We start from the raw sequence: 17,445 nt of genomic DNA, 5'->3' as shown, positions 1-17,445 counted from the left end.
TTATTATTATAATATTATTATTATTTATTTGTTGTTTTTTTTTTTTATTCTCTTCAATACTTATTTCTAGCTGGCGTGTTTGTCTGAAATATAGAATCTTATGAAAGTTTTTGCCCAAAAAAGAAAAAATCTTATCAGAATCTTACCTGGTTTTGAACCAAAAAGAAGTGCTAACGTATATATTGATAAAATATTTTAGATTTTAATCAACAATGTCTGGATAAAATCATAATTTTCACTCAATATCAGTTGATTACTTTTTTTTTTTTTTCCTTGAAAGAAAAGAAAAGTAAACCTTTTAATGAGATTTACCAATTTCCAAACTATTTGGATTAGTATATTTCTAATCATTTTTTACAATCCTATGGAAGTCTAAACTAAAAATATATAACCATCATATATATTCCCCTTTATCATTTGTTATTCGCAAAATGATATGCATTATAAAACACAAATAAAGTTTACCACGTTCGAACTCACAGCCTCATATGTGTCAATTGATTCCTCTAATGCACATTTATTTTGTCTCTCTCAATAACATATCATCCATGAAAAAGACATTAGGAAAATAGTACGAAACTAAGAATAAAAAATAAAAAATAAAAATTCTATATGAAAAAAAGTCATTGTAAAAAACTTAAAAAGTTTTCCAAAGTCAGTATGCATTGCACATTTTAAATTTTTTAATCATCAATTTTTTAAATTTAATATAGGATTTTTATCCCAAAAGTTTTTATTTATTTATAATTAAAAAGAGACTTTTGATTCTTCAAAGTCTTCTGCTTTACGGGTCTGTGAAAGACAACTCTGAATTTGTTTTTAACTACCATGCCCGCTGTCAAGGCTTTTCTTTTCTTTTTTCTTTTTTTATTTGTTTTTTTGGTTAAAATAAATAATGATTCTTATATCACATACAAACATACGCCCTATTGTACCAAAACAGAAAAAAGCCTATATACACACATACATATAAACCTTAGATTTTTTTTCTTTTTTGTTTTTTTTTTACAAAAATTATAATATATCCTAAATTAAAGTGGATGAGATTTCACCCAAATTTAATCGAATTCAGATTTGTTGAGTGGTTTTGAATTTAGTATAATTGAATTTAAATCAAATTTGGAGTCAAATCCATAATCAATTCATACAACAGTTGACTTATTTAATTAAAAATTAACATGTTTAATTTAATGTATCAACCATTTTAATATGATTATGGTCTATTTAAATTATAACTTTAAATAAGATTACTAAATCAAATTTTAATTAATAAAATGTTATTACTAAATACATATATACTTATTTAAGATGTATTCTTAATTTTCATTCTTTTATTTAAGCAGAATAAATAAAATCATCAAAATAATATTTGAAATTTTTTAAGAGAATTAAATATCAAGGTGTTTATAATTTATTCCAATAAATTATAAAAAAATATTTTTTTTTTCAACAAAGAAATAAATGAAGGGAAAAGAAACTTTAGCAAATGACATTTGATTTAAGAATAAAATTTTTTAAAAATAATTTATATGTATTTTAAAAATATTTGAAAGGATAAAGTACTTTTCCAGTTTTATTTTAATGGTAAATATTATCAGGTTAGTAGAAATCTACTCTTTCTCCAAGGTAATGAGGACAATTTGTCTTTTCATTTAAAAATTTTCGTCCAGTTATGCAAGGGGACAACATCCAGACCGAAAATACTACAAGGAGAACAAGCAACGATCACAAAATAAAAAAGAAATAAAAAAAATACTTGAACATCATTTTTATCTTGATTGCTTATTATACAAAGATTTTTTTTTCTTTTTTTCTTTTTTTTTTTTATAAATATTATACAAAGACTTAAACATCATTTTTTTAAGGTGAAAAGCTTAAACGTCAATTGTTAACAGTAACCCATCCGTCCATTCTAAAAAACATAAAAAACAAAAAAATGAAACCTGCAACTTACGCAAATATTATTATTATATTTTTAACAAATCACGTGTTTTACAAGTTATTTAAATTTTTTTAATTTTTATAGTTGAAATTCATTATCTCATATATATATATATATCTATATAAATTTATTTATATATATATAGACATAGATAAAATATGTTCGATCATTGAAATTATTCTTTTGATCACACAAATATTATTATTATTATTATATTCTATGCTAATCTAATTAGGATGTCTCTTTCTCGTATGATTTATTATTATTATTATTTATTTGTTGTTTTTTTTTATTTCTCTTTAATACTTATTTCTAGCTGCCATGTTTGTCTGAAATACAGAATCTTATGAAAATCTTTGCCCAAAAAAAAAAAAATAAAAAGAAATCTTATCAAAACCTTATCTGGGTTTGAACCCCAAAACAAAGTGGTAATATAGATTGGTAAAATATTTTAGATTTTGATTAAGGGATAAGAGCGTGGAAGTTTAAAGCATCACCAACGTCTAGATAAAATCATAATTTTCACTCAATATCTATTGATTACTTTTTTATTTTTTCATTGAAAGAAAAAAAAATTCTAAATTTATCAATTAAGAAACTATTTGACTTAGTATATTTCTAATCATTTTTAACAATCCTATAAACTAGAAATATATAATCTTCGTACTCCCTTTTATCATTTGCTACTCGCAAAACCATGTTCAGACTCACAGCCTCATACGTATCAATTTTAATAACATGTCGTTCATGAAAAGACATCAGGAAAATAATAGAAAACTAAGAATTAAAAAAAAAAATCTATATTAAAAAAAAGTCATTACATAAAATATCATTATAAAAAATATAAAAAGTTTTTTAAAATCCAAATGCAATGCACATCTTAAATTTATCAATCATCAATTTTTTAAATTTAATACAGGATATTTTATCTCAAAATTTATTTTATTTATCTATAATTAAAAAAAAAAATTTGATTCTTCAAAATCTTTTGCTTAATTACTCCTGATTTATAGGTCTGTAAAAGACTTCTTTGTTTTTGTTCTTAACTACCTTGTCAGCTGTCAAGTCTTTTCTTTTCATTTTCTTTCTTTCTTTTTTTTTCTTAAAAGAAATAATGATTCTTCTAGCACATATAAAAGACACGCCCAATTGTACCAAACAGGAAAAAAAAAAAAATCTAATACATAAGTGTACATATAAACCTTAGAATTTTTTTTTTTTAACAAAAATTACAATATATTCTAAATTAAAGTGGATGGGGATTTCACCAAATTTAATCGATTTCAGGATCGATCCATATAACACAATTATTCAATCAGCTTTGGATTTATTATAATTAAATTCAAATCAAATTTCAAATCAAATCCAAAATCAATTCATACAACATAATTATTGAACATATCATTTTTTTTAGTTGACTTGTTTAATTCAAAATTAATATTTTTAATTAAACATGTCAACCAATCTAACACAATTACGGCTTATTTCAATTATAATTTTAAATATGATTAATAAATCAAATTTTAATTAATAAAATTCTATTACTAAATACATACTTATTTAAGGTTGTATTTTTAATCTTCACTTTTTTATTTAAGAAGAGATAAATAAAATCATCAAAATAATATTTATTTACTTGAACATATATAATATATTTAATGTATGTATGGATTTACAAGACCATAAATGAACCAAATAGATAATAAATATTTATACAAGACCACATTGAAAAATTGAATTGAAAACCAAATGTTTGAAATTTTTTAAGAGAATACAAACTAAAAAAAAATATAAAAGTGTTTATAATTTTTTCAGTAAATTATAAAAAAGAAAATTTGTCTAGTAAAGAAATAAATGAAGTAAAAGAAATAAATGAAGTAAAAAGAAACTTTACTAAATCACATTTGATTTTAAGAATAATTTTTTTAAGAAATAATTTATATGTATTTTAAAACGTTTGTCCCTTTAAAAATATTTGAAGGGATAAAGTACTTTCCCAACTCTATTTTCATGATTTTATGTGGAAAAAATAATTAACTATTAAAATTTTTTTTAGTATTTATTGCATAAGTGCTTCATAAACTATATGTTATAGAATTTTGGATAAAACATTTGTTAGAAATTAGCAAATTCACCAATAAAGTGCTGGCTAACTGCAACCCCAATGATTTTGTTTGGCCAAAAAGCAAGAATGATGCTATAATCCTCGGACAATAAGCGGCCAAAGACCCCCAAAAAAAAAAAAAAAAAAAAAGTCAATGACTATAAATTTGATATGACGACCTTATATTCATCATATGCGTTTACTGTATAAAATTTGAAACACTAGAACATTTTTTCATAATAAAAGAAAGACTAAATAATTGACTTTTTGTATTGCAATTGTGTAAACAGACGTTAGATCATGCTGCCTTTTTGGTTCTTCGCATATATAAATAAAACGATCTCCAATATTGTCTTATAAAGCATTCCAACTTCAAAGCTTTCGTCAAAGTTTTGAGAGTTCCAAAGCCTCAAAAAGCAAAAATGGCGTCCAACGTGTTTGGCATCCCCATTACGAACCAAACATTAGAGGCGATGCCGAAATATCAATGGAAGGAGATAACGGCAACAGACAGAGCTTACGAAGCTCTGATAATGAAAAGTGCAGACGACAAAGATGTGAACGCCCGGAAATTCGTTGAGAACTTGAAGCCAAAATATAGTGCTGTAGTTGTCACCACGGCTTGCTTGATTTACAATGCAACAGGAAACAGATCAACATATGTTGGGTCTCATGATTGGCAAGGGCATACTGGGGTTTCTCCATACCCATTGGTGCTCGAAACTGGTCAATGGGGTGCATTTCTTCACGTCCACAATATTCCATCGTTTACTGGATCAATCGGAGCCACCATATATATCGTGGCCAGGATGAGAATGGAGATGCTTCTGACTGGATGTTGGCTTTGTACAATCCATGAGATAGAGCGCTCGACCACAACCGCGTAAGTAGCTAATTTTTTTTTTTTTTTTTTTTTGAGAAGATGTGACAATTATTAGGAATTTTTATTTTATACAAGATAATTTTTTTTATTTTATATAAATCAAATTTTTCGTGGAAAAATTACATACTCATAGCAAGACTATATAATCATAAACCAAGATCTTATGGATAATTTTGTAGGTATGTATCGAGATTCGTGTAGCTGATCACTACAAGGGAATTGATTGGAGCAGTATTTATGATTACAAGTTGAGCAAGTTTGACCAATATATCAACGACACGTGGAATGGATGCTATTCAAATGTGATTACCGGCTACTCTGATGTTATAGATGTGAACACGGCCAATAGGAATTGTCCTATATTTGAAGGAATAATGACTCTTAAAAATGCTTGGATACAGTGAAACATAAAAGAATGAAAATAATACTATTTAATTAGGATCGCAGTTTATGTGTGGTAGCACTTGTATTTTAGAAAGTATGAACTCTGAAAAATGAGTGAATAATGCATTTTCTTTTCTTTCTTTTATTTGGAAAAAAAAAAAAAAAAAACTGTATATGTATTTTAAGGAATAAGGTTTTATAGAAACCATGAAATATTTAAGATCTTGCATTGATAATGTCTATGTCACATATATAAGTTTATGTTACTTGAATAATAATTAAACATTTTTTCAAACTTCGGCTATGCTAAGAGGTAAATGTTACAAATTTTTTAGTTTTTAGAGAGACTGGCAACACTAGATCGAGTATCCATAAGATGATGAAAAAAAAAAAAGTGTGAAACAGTTCCTATATATTATGTTACTTTCGTTAGTTTTTTAGTTTTTTTTTTTTTTTTTGGCTAAAAGAGAAGTTTTTATAAACCAATAAACCCAAAGAATACAGAAAGCCACAGGGATTTGGCTACTCACCACACTCCTCCTGGGTTACGAAGCTAGAAAAACAACTAGGGAGGGAGTTTTGAGACAAAAAAACCAGTAATGTCATGCTTTATACACCAACTACAGACATAATCAGCTAGTATATTTTCCTCCCTAGGAATCCAGACGAAATGAACTTTCTGGAAATCTTTCATTAAACACAAAAAGTCAAAAATAAATCCTGCGGCCGCCCAATGGTGAAGGTGACAATTCTGGATTGTTTAGGCGTTGAATTAGGAGTCTAGCATCTGATTCACACCATAAGTTATTCCACCCTTCTTCTTTAGCTAAAATCAGTCCCTGGATGTCAGGACCCATCCAGAATTCCTTCCCCGGAACCCTAGACAAGCCCTGATCCTAGGGAAATACCACCGAACCTTCCAACGGAAAATCCGGCAGCACCTCCCCTAAGGGTAGGACTAACCAAAAATTACCTGCACTGAAAACACACTTCTATAATTGTCCCCTTATTGCTCCCACAGTACTACAAATTGTTCCACAAATTTCAGCACTTCAAAAGAAACAACAGCAGCAACCCAGTGCATAAAGAACAACCACACGTCCAATACAGTATACAGAGCATTATACAGTTACATGCGGAATTTATAAAATGACAGATACGGAAACAATACAAGATAGAGAGGAAAAAGGGAAGAAAAACTTCTTGAACCTTCGGCAACGAACTAAGACGTCGGGCTCGCCCCGGACAATCAACGTCTCCAACTTGGACCTAGGGGAACGGAATTTAAGAGTGTGAGATGCTAATCATCTCAGTGAGTGATCCTATCTACTATACAATATAATACCACAGTAATAAGTAGATAGATAATAATTATTTGGAAATAATAATTTCTCTCAAAACCCTTACAATTCTCTCAGTTGGAAAAGTTCCCCTTTTAAAACCTTTTCACAAAACCCTTGCTCGTAATCCCCGAAAACCAAGGCATCAATTAATTCACTAAATATCAAATAGAATATAATAAGTCACGCATCCAACAATTTTAATTTAAAAGAAATTAATTTATTGAATAATTATGTAAAGAGAAAATTAAACCAATTTAAGATCCCCAACCAAATAAATACCAGAACAGTAATAATTATATTTTTAATTCCAATACAGTTTTAAAACATTTTATTTTTAAAACACAGTTCTGAAAATCATTTGATGCACCCACTGTATACCAGTGGCGCCAACAGTATCCAGCGTCCCAAGGTACCGCCAGACAGGAGGTTATAGAGAGAAACCGGCATACGGTCGCGTGGCGTCCCACTGCGCCACTGCTAACCTGGTGTCCCGGCCAAAGGGGGGTGGTCACCCTCTCCGATGGCATCCACAGGACACCCTCATAATATCACCTGCGCGCTACTCACACCGACCTGCACGCTAATCATATCCGTGTGCACAATATCCATATCACATATACCATATCACATAATCAGAACACCAGTAAGTGCACGGTGCATCTAAAAATCATAAAATCCACAATTTAAATTATAAAACAAATTTCACATTTTTCATAAATATAGCGGGCATAATCCATCCGCTTGAACCGGGAAATTCCCCACAATTTCTTTATAATCAATGCCATAAATCCCATGATTTTCAAATCCACCAACTCCCAAATCCATCAATTCAAATATCCACATTTTTCCAAGTATAAATAATTCTCGAAATATGATAATCAATCTCAAAATATTCCATGGGCATATTTTATAAAAATTGAAATCACCAACATAACCAAATATTTTCCTTGAAATATTTGAAAATCAAATCGTGCCCAATTTACCATTAAAACCACACCAATTTCAAAATCCTCAAAACCATAAAATAATTTCACATGGCATAAATTTGTAAAATGCACATTTTCTTAAATCCAATAAATTCATAAATAATTCCACAATAAATCCAATAAATATTTGGCACAAGAAATTAATTTTCAAATATTTAAATCATACATAATATATTCACCAATTAAATTCCCCAAAATAAATTTGAAGGTGGGTCACTCACCTGGAGCACGCAACTAACCCACGATCCACTACGGGATCAATTCTACGACTCACCGGTGCTCCTAAAACAAAATTTACAGACAGTCAAATAAATTAATATTTTATTCGGGTAAATAATACCTAGTACCCAGGGGGGTCAAAACACAAACGATATCTAGAATTTACGAGTTATATATCGAATCAAAGCTCGAGTGATGCTGATCACAGATTCGGTCTCAATTTCCAAGGATCGTACCCGATGGGGTTTGAATTTCGCCGGGAAGCTTTTCAGATTTCGGCTCCACAATTCTCCCAAACCGTCACGAATTGGCGGAAACGGATGCCGGATTCGGGTTCAGGAGGTCGAACACAGCGGACTGGAGCCGGCCGGAAAACTGGGTACTCGCCGGAACAGTACTTCCCGGCGAGCCGCCGCGGTCACCGGCGGCGGCGTGTGCGGTGGCCGTTGGTCGTGAAATTTTGCAAACTTGTAGATCTTGAGGAGAGCAACCCAACGGGACCGGCGGTGAGCAAAACGGAGGTCGGACGGCAGAGAAATCACCGTTTGAAGATTTCCGGCCCCTCGCCGGAAAACGCTCCGATCCCGGCGCGTCGGTGGTCCGATGGCCGTGATTTTTGGTGGGTCGGCCGGACTTGAGGAGAGGATGATGGGTGTATGGCGCGTGTGGCCAGAAAATGGCCGGAAGTGGGTCGATTTGCAGTGGCCGGCGGTGGAGGGGTAAAACTCGCTGCCGATCTTCGGAGGTCCGATCCGGGCGCGTCCGACGGCCGTTCGCCGTGAAACTTGGAGGTTTTGCCGGAAATGAGGAGGGGAAACTTTTTAGCCGGCGCATGCACAGTAACTCGACCGGAACAGTGGAAAAATTCCGGTGGCCGGCGGATCCTCTCTCTCTCTTTCTCTCTCCTCTCTCTCTTTCTCTCTCTTCCCCGAGAGTTTTATCAAATAAAAACCCCTGTGTGACACTGTTCATACCACGTGGACCAATCAGAAGCTGACACATGGCATTCACTGTTCACCGACTCAAAAACATTAAAATATTACGGTATCCGGCAAACTTCAAACGTCCATAACTTTTTAACCGGATGTCCGTTTTGAGCGTGCCACTAGTCTGTGAACTCTTATCGACGAGCACATCACAACCATGCACGAGTCAAAGCTCATTTCCCCAAAAATAAAAAGTCAACTCCGGCACCCCCTGGACAGTTTGGACCGCAACTTGTTTTGCCCATAACTTTCAAACCGTAGCTCCGTTTTTTACGTGCTACCAGTCTACGAACTCGTGGCATCGTGCACTTCGCCACGGTACCCTGGTCAACTCGAAATTCCAACTGGATCAAAAAGTCAACTTTGACCCTTCGGTCAACGGTCAACTTCGGTCAACGTGCACAGATTCCGGTGCAATTTGGGACGGGGTGTTACACTGGAGCACTCCATAAGCTTCAGCCACTTCTGGCACGTCGGATTGACATTTGACTGCCTTGATTTTTATTGTCTAGTATTGTTTGAATAAAATAATATCATACTCTAATTATCTTATTTGAAAGCATCTTCAATGGTATAGTGTGTTTGCCCATTAAAATGCCAAAAAGTAACAAAATTGTGGTGTATGTTTTCTCCAACGGGACATTACAAAAAATGTCAATTGCATTTCAATTGTATTTGGCATCAAAAAATGCAGTTGCAGTTGGCATGCATTTTTTGATAGTGTACCTTACTATAATAAAATCTATAGGATCCATATTATTAAATAATCTAATTTTTAATTTTTTAATTATTAAAACTAAAAAAATGAGATCCAGTCAAAAAATAATATGATTAAATAAAATATATATTTATCAATGTTATTTGTTACCATATTAGCATTGGTATTGACATTTACTATTGAAAACGAAATATCAATTCTAAACTTTTTGAAAATGTCAATGCTAAAAATGCAATTTATCATTAAAAATATCCTTAATTTATACGTTTAATTGAGTATTATAATGTATTTATATTTTATTTATTTATCTAATTATGTATAATTTATTTAGCTTTGAAAGTACGTTTGGTATGCAGTATTGGATTATATTGGATTGTATTGTTATAAGTTATATTGTATTGAAATGTATTATATTATATATATACTGTGTTTGATGTTGAATTGTATAAAATAATACATTGTTTGGTACAACGATGTATTGTATTGTATTATTTTCACTTATTTATTATTTCATAAATTAGTACTATTAGAAAAATAAATATTATAAAAATATCGTGTATTTTTCTTTCCATTCTATATATTATTATAATTCATGATAATAATAAAATTTAATATTAAAAAAATTAAAAAAATAAATGGTATCATAGTTTAGAAAAAATAAAAAAATATACAAAAAGCTTAAAATTTACTAAATTGTAAAAAATAAAAAACAGTTTTTACAATATATATATATATATAGAAAAAACAAAATATTATAATATAATAAATTTAATATACATATACGCAGGGAAGTAAAAATCGGCGAGACAGTGGAAATGTCGATGACAATTTCCGTTGTCGACGCTGTCCGACACCGACAGGGGGGGGGGAAGAAGTTTCTTGCACGCGTGTCGTCGATCTGTCGCCTGAATCGATGAAAGTTGACGGAATCGTCCATTGTCGGTGAAGATGTCGGATTTTGGGTGGATAAGGTGGAAAGATCGGACCAGTTGTCGACGGAAAAATGTGGAAATTTCTGGATATATCGGCCGACTGGTTCATACCTTTACAATTTTACTAATCGAAGATAATTATATTTACATATGAAATGAGATGAGAATAATGATTGGGAATGAAAAATTCATTAGGTTCGGGGGGGAAATAAAGGGAAATTGATGCAACAAACAAAGAATCAATCCAATTAACCAAACAGCAGAAGAAAAATACAAAAAAAATAAAGAAAATAATGATTGGGAATGAGGGGATCATTCGGTTGGGGGGGAATGAGGGGAAATTGATGCAGCAAACAGAAATGAAAGAATCAATCCAATTTTCCCAGCAGAAGAAAAATACATAAAAAATAAAGAAAATAATGATTGGGAATGAGGGGATCATTCGGTTGGGGGGGAATGAGGGGAAATTGATGCAGTAAACAGAAATGAAAAATCAATCCAATTTCCCAGCAGAAGAAAAATATAGAAAAAAATAAAGAAAACTAAAAATTTAGAACTTAGAAGAGCAGAGCAGCGACCCAGTGAGAAAGAGGAATACCCAGGCTCCAGCGAGGCAGCGAGCCATATCTCCCCTTCACGCAGTCGGTTTCTTCAATTCCACCACCGTTTAGCTAATTTTTTCCCCTTCACGCGAGCCATTAACGATCTGTCAATTTGCTAGCAAGGCAAAGAAATTTTTTTTTTTTTTTTAATTCCTGGTTATGAGTCTCGGGTGTGTGTGTTTGGTCGGCCGGGAGAAGAAGCTTGAAGAGATGGCCGGCCGAGAAGAGAGAAGAGGGGAAAGAGAGGGCCGGCCGGAGGGGGGGAAGAGATGGGGTTTTCACAGAGAGAAGAGACGAGAAGACAAGAGAAGAGAAGAGAAGAGAGAGGCTGAAATTGGGAAATTGGGTGTTTTTTTTTTTTTTTTTTTTTTGCTTTTTCGGTTGTTATTGGCTTAAAAAAAAATTGATTAAGAGGGTGAGAGCCAAAATTGAAGAAAACCGAAATGATTGATTGTTTGATTTTTTTTTTTTCAAAATATTAATCAAGTATGATACCGAAAGTATTGAAAAAAAATTTGAAATGAAAAAAAAAAAAATTTACTGTGAGTTCACATGCTTTGAGTCTCTGAGCCTCTGACTGAAAAAGTAAAAGTGACGAAAAAAAATCATCAAAACAAATAATACAACGAGAGAATTGCGGAAAGAAATAATAAAATAAAGTTATTATAGCCTCGAAATAATAAAGTTAATATTAAATTGGTGCTGTCGTTTTTGTTTTTTTTTTTAAGTACATTCACGAAACAATTATAATCTTGAAGAGGTAAGGAAATGAATGTACTATAAATATGGGTGTATAGCACCTCAGCTATATTTTGATGTTTTGAATCCGTCTGTTTCACTTTCAGCATAAATCATAGAAAGAGTAAACATAAAGCTTCAGAAAAATGAAATTGAGTGCACGCGAAGTTTAGTTTTTAATTTTCTTTTCTTTCTTTATTCAACATTTATATTCATAAAAGGAAGAACTTTTGGAAGATCCACGTTAGAAAAAAATTATCAATTCACAATTTCTAAATCCTCAAAAGTAAGCATTTCAATAATAAATATTATTAAAATTGTGTTTATTATTTAACAATTTCTAATTATTATTGTTATTATTGTTATTAATATTCTTCTTATTTATATTATTATTAATATTGTTATTATTATTATAATTAATATTATTATTATTGTTATTTTTTTTCTAATTTATTATTGTTATTATATTTATTATCGTTATTAGTATTAATTTTGTTATTATTATTATTAATATTATTATTATGGTTATTATTGTTATTATTATTATTATCATGTTGTCATTATTTATATTATTATTAATATTGTTATTATTTATATTATTTTTAATATTGTTATTATTGTTATTATTATCATGATTGTTATGAATATTGTTATTATTGTTGATGTTATTATTTTTATTAATGTAGTCATTATTATTTATATTATTAATATTATTATTAATCTTGTTATGATTGTTGTTTATTATTATTATTAATATTATTATTGTTGTTATTTTTCTTCTAATTATTATTCTTATTATATTTATTATCGTTATTAGTATTAATGTTGTTATTATTGTTATTAATATTGTTATTATGGTTATTATTATTCTTCTTACTATTGTTATTATTATTACTATCATGTTGTCATTATTTATATTATTATTAATATTGTTATTATTATTATGATTATTATTAATGTTGTTATTATTGTTTCTATTATTAATATTATTATTAACGTTGTTATTATTGTTGTTTATTATTATTATTAATATTATTATTATTAATATTATTATTATTATTGTTATTTTTCTTCTAATTATTATTCTTATTATATTTATTATCGTTATTAGTATTAATGTTGTTATTATTGTTATTAATATTTGTTATTATGGTTATTATTATTCTTCTTACTATTGTTATTATTATTACTATCATCTTGTCAATATTTATATTATTATTAATATTGTTATTATTATCATGATTATTATTAAATTTGTTATTATTGTTGATGTTATTATTTTTATTAATATGGTTATTATTATTTCTATTATTAATATTATTATTAACGTTGTTATTATTGTTGTTTATTATTATTATTAATATTATTATTATTGTTATTTTTCTTCTAATTATTATTCTTATTATATTTATTATCGTTATTAGTATTAATGTTGTTATTATTGTTATTAATATTTGTTATTATGATTATTATTATTCTTCTTACTATTGTTATTATTATTACTATCATGTTGTCATTATTTATATTATTATTAATATTGTTATTATTATCATGATTATTATTAATGTTGGTATTATTGTTGATGTTATTATTTTTATTAATGTGGTTATTATTATTTCTATTATTAATATTATTATTAACGTTGCTATTGTTGTTGTTTATTATTATTATTAATATTATTATTATTGTTATTTTTCTTCTAATTATTATTCTTATTATATTTATTATCGTTATTAGTATTAATGTTGTTATTATTGTTATTAATATTTGTTATTATGGTTATTATTATTCTTCTTACTATTGTTATTATTATTACTATCATGTTGTCATTATTTATATTATTATTAATATTGTTATTATTATCATGATTATTATTAATGTTGTTATTATTGTTGACGTTATTATTTTTATTAATGTGGTTATTATTATTTCTATTATTAATATTATTATTAATGTTGTTATTATTGTTGTTTATTATTATTATTAATATTATTATTATTGTTATTTTTCTTCTAATTATTATTCTTATTATATTTATTATCGTTATTAGTATTAATGTTGTTATTATTGTTATTAATATTTGTTATTATGATTATTATTATTCTTCTTACTATTGTTATTATTATTACTATCATGTTGTCATTATTTATATTATTATTAATATTGTTATTATTATTATGATTATTATTAATGTTGTTATTATTGTTTCTATTATTAATATTATTATTAACGTTGTTATTATTGTTGTTTATTATTATTATTAATATTATTATTATTAATATTATTATTATTGTTATTTTTCTTCTAATTATTATTCTTATTATATTTATTATTGTTATTTGTATTAATGTTGTTATTATTGTTATTCTTATTATTATTGAAATTATTATTACTTTTATTATTTTTTTACTTGTTATTATTATTATTATTTTTCTTATTCCTATTGTTGTTCTTAATATTATTATTAACTGAATAATTATGTATGATTATTAAAAGGAAAAATGGAAAGTAGTAGCGAAAAAGCAGATCCAGCTTGGTCACATTATATTCCAATTGAAGGTAACAAGTATGGTACAATTTGCAAATATTGTAACCATAAAATGCAAAGTGGTGGAATAACAAGATTAAAGTATCATTTAACACATTCCGATCCAAAAATTAATGTCAAGAAGTGCCCCAATGTACCTCCAGAAGTGAAGAAAGAGATTTACCATTATTTGAGGAAGAAAGAACATGCAAAATTGAAAAAAAAGACAATGGAGGAAGACATTCGTAATGAATTACGGGGTAACTTAGCTCCATCTCGGAGTAATTATGATGATGGTGACGATGATGATGATGATAATGATGATATATGTATATATCCAGCAGATATGCATCCTGATGAAAAAGACTCATATAAAGTTGCAGTCCGTGCATCTAAACAAGATAGATGGGAAGAAAAACAACGAAGGAACTTTGTTAACCCTAGAGGTCAAGGATCAGGATCTTCTCGAGAGGGTGGTAGTCAACCATATGCTCAATTCCGTCATGCAACAAGTGTGAGGGAGCCCATTCGTAGACAACAATCTCAACAATTTTCTCCAGTTGCACTTGCATCTTCGTTGTATAAGTCATCCGGTGCAAAACAAAAAAATATAAAAGATGTGTTGACAAAAGGTGGTATGAAAAACACATTGGGAAGGCTAGTAGCAAAGTTCTTTATTTATGATAATGTCCCACCTGCAAAGGCAAAATCGCACCATTTCAAAAACATGATCGTTGGTGCTTAACAATCAGGTATGGGAGTTCAAATTCCATCTCCATATGAAATTAAGGAAAAATATCTAGACATGGAATATAAAGAGATGAAACAGCATATTGAAAAGTTTAAAGAAAGCTGGAAGACATATGGTTGTACAATTATGTGCGATGGATGGACAGGACCAACTAAGCTGTCAATATTGAATTTTATGGTCTATTGCAAAGGGTCATCAGTGTTTCTTAAGTCAGTTGATGCCTCAGATAAAATAAAAAACTATAAGTATATATACAAACTTTTGGAGAATGTTATCAATGAAGTGGGCAAGAACAATGTTGTGCAGGTAGTCACGGATAACGGTTCTGCATTCGTAAAGGCTGGTAAGAAATTGATGACACAGTACAACTTGTATTTGACACCATGTGCTGCGCATTGTATTGATCTTATATTTGAGGATATTGGAAAGCATGAAAGTATTGCAAGGATCATTCAGCCTGCAAGAATGATAACCAATTATATTTATAATCATAATTGGTTACTTTCTTTAATACGAGATATATGCAAAGGAGACATCGTTCGACTAGGAGCAACAAGGTTTGCAACAAACTATATTGCTTTAAATAGTCTCCTTAAAAAGAAAGCTTTTCTAAAACAAGTCTTTACAAGCGATGCATGGGCTGAGCATCAATTGAGTCGAACAAAACAGGGTAAAGAAGTGGAGAAACTTATCCTTGATAATCATTTTTGGGATTCTGTTACTCACGTTGTTAATTTGTATGGGCCATTATATAATATTTTGCGAATTGTTGATGCTGAGTTCATACCTACGATGCCAATATTGTATGATTGTTTTCAAAAAATAAGATATGCAATCAATAACCAAAAAGGAATTCAGTGGGTGATGGGCATCATAAATGCTCGATGGGACAATACACTTTCTCATCCTCTCCATATGGCTGGTAATTTTATGTCAATTACTTATTATTAATTAATATTTTGTCTTATAATTTATATATTAGATTTAATTTTTATTATTATTTTGTAGCATACTTTCTGAATCCACGGTTCCAGTATAAAGAAGGAATTGGCACTGATTAAGATCTTGTACAAGCTGTTCATGATGTCTTTGCAGCATTATATCCAAATTCGGATCGTATATCTCAATTTGGAAATGAAGTAAGATTTTGTTTATTATTATTTTTTAACTAACATACTAATAACATTTTTTATAATTTTTTTCATTTTTACATATAGATAATATGCTTTAGAGATGCACGAAAAGGGTTTGGTGATCGTGCAGCAATTGCCGCCTGGGCAGAAATGATACCTGGTATGTGCATTTCAATTACTTGTTATAAAAAAATGTGCTTAATATCAAAATTTAATATATTTTAATTTATAATGTTGAAATATACAGCTGAATGGTGGACAATGTATGGTAATAGTACCCCAACACTCAGAAAATTGGCAATGCGAATTTTGTCACAAACTGTATCATCATCCGCATGCGAGAGTAATTGGAGCACCTTCGCTTTAATACACACAAAACAACGAAATAGACTCGCATATGAAAAACTTTAGAAATTGGTTTTTTGCTACTATAATATGAAATTGCGGATACGTGATATGGAATTAACAAATCAACCGCAATTAGATTTTGATTATTTGGATTTTCTTGAAATTGGAGCTGACCCTGGTGAAGATGAAGATAATCCTATTATCCAATGGGTTAAGAATTCACACTTAGATGATGAGGAAAGCAATCCAGATCCTCGAGTCGCAATGCATGCTTCACAATTAGGGATAAATGTTGAGAATGTTATTGCTGAAGAAGTTATGAGCAGTGATAGTGGAGGAAATTATTCGTTTGAAGTAGTGACAAGGCTTTCAACTAGATGATTTAGTCCTCGTGTAGAAACATTTGGTGGTAGTTATTCTCAATGAAATGAATATGAGGATGAAGATGATGATGATGTTGTTGATCTTGATGATGATGATGATGACGACGACGACGACGATGACGGTGGCAGTGGTGGTGGTGGTGGCAATAGAGGAGGAGGATATAATATAGGTGGAGGTGGAAGTGGAACATACTATCGAGAACCAAGCCAACAACCATTAAGCCCATTTACTGGTGAAGATCAATATACACATGCAACACAGGATTTTGATCATGGAGCTCGAACAGCAGGCACTGGTTCAAGAAGGCATTATGGCAATTCGATGATGAATCAACATGATGAAGATTATCTTTCTAACTCTTTGGATGCAATGAGTTTAAATACACAAGTTAATTCTCAATCTGGAAATTCTGAGATTCCAATTGTGTATCCAATTGGTCAAATGAGCTCACATAATCCTCACAGA

At 29.6% G+C, this 17,445-nt stretch overlaps 1 pseudogene; it reads left to right on the top strand.

The window, feature by feature from the left end:
* LOC125418930 (SH3 domain-containing protein 1-like) overlaps positions 1–17,445 on the top strand; it is a 166,584-nt pseudogene that overhangs the window by 49,822 nt on the left and 99,317 nt on the right.

The sequence above is a fragment of the Ziziphus jujuba genome, chromosome 6 (assembly GCF_031755915.1).
Source record: "Ziziphus jujuba cultivar Dongzao chromosome 6, ASM3175591v1".
In the NCBI taxonomy this organism is placed as follows: domain Eukaryota; kingdom Viridiplantae; phylum Streptophyta; class Magnoliopsida; order Rosales; family Rhamnaceae; genus Ziziphus; species Ziziphus jujuba.
The sequence above is the reverse complement of the archived record's forward strand: the minus strand, read 5'-3'. Positions and strand labels throughout refer to the sequence as shown.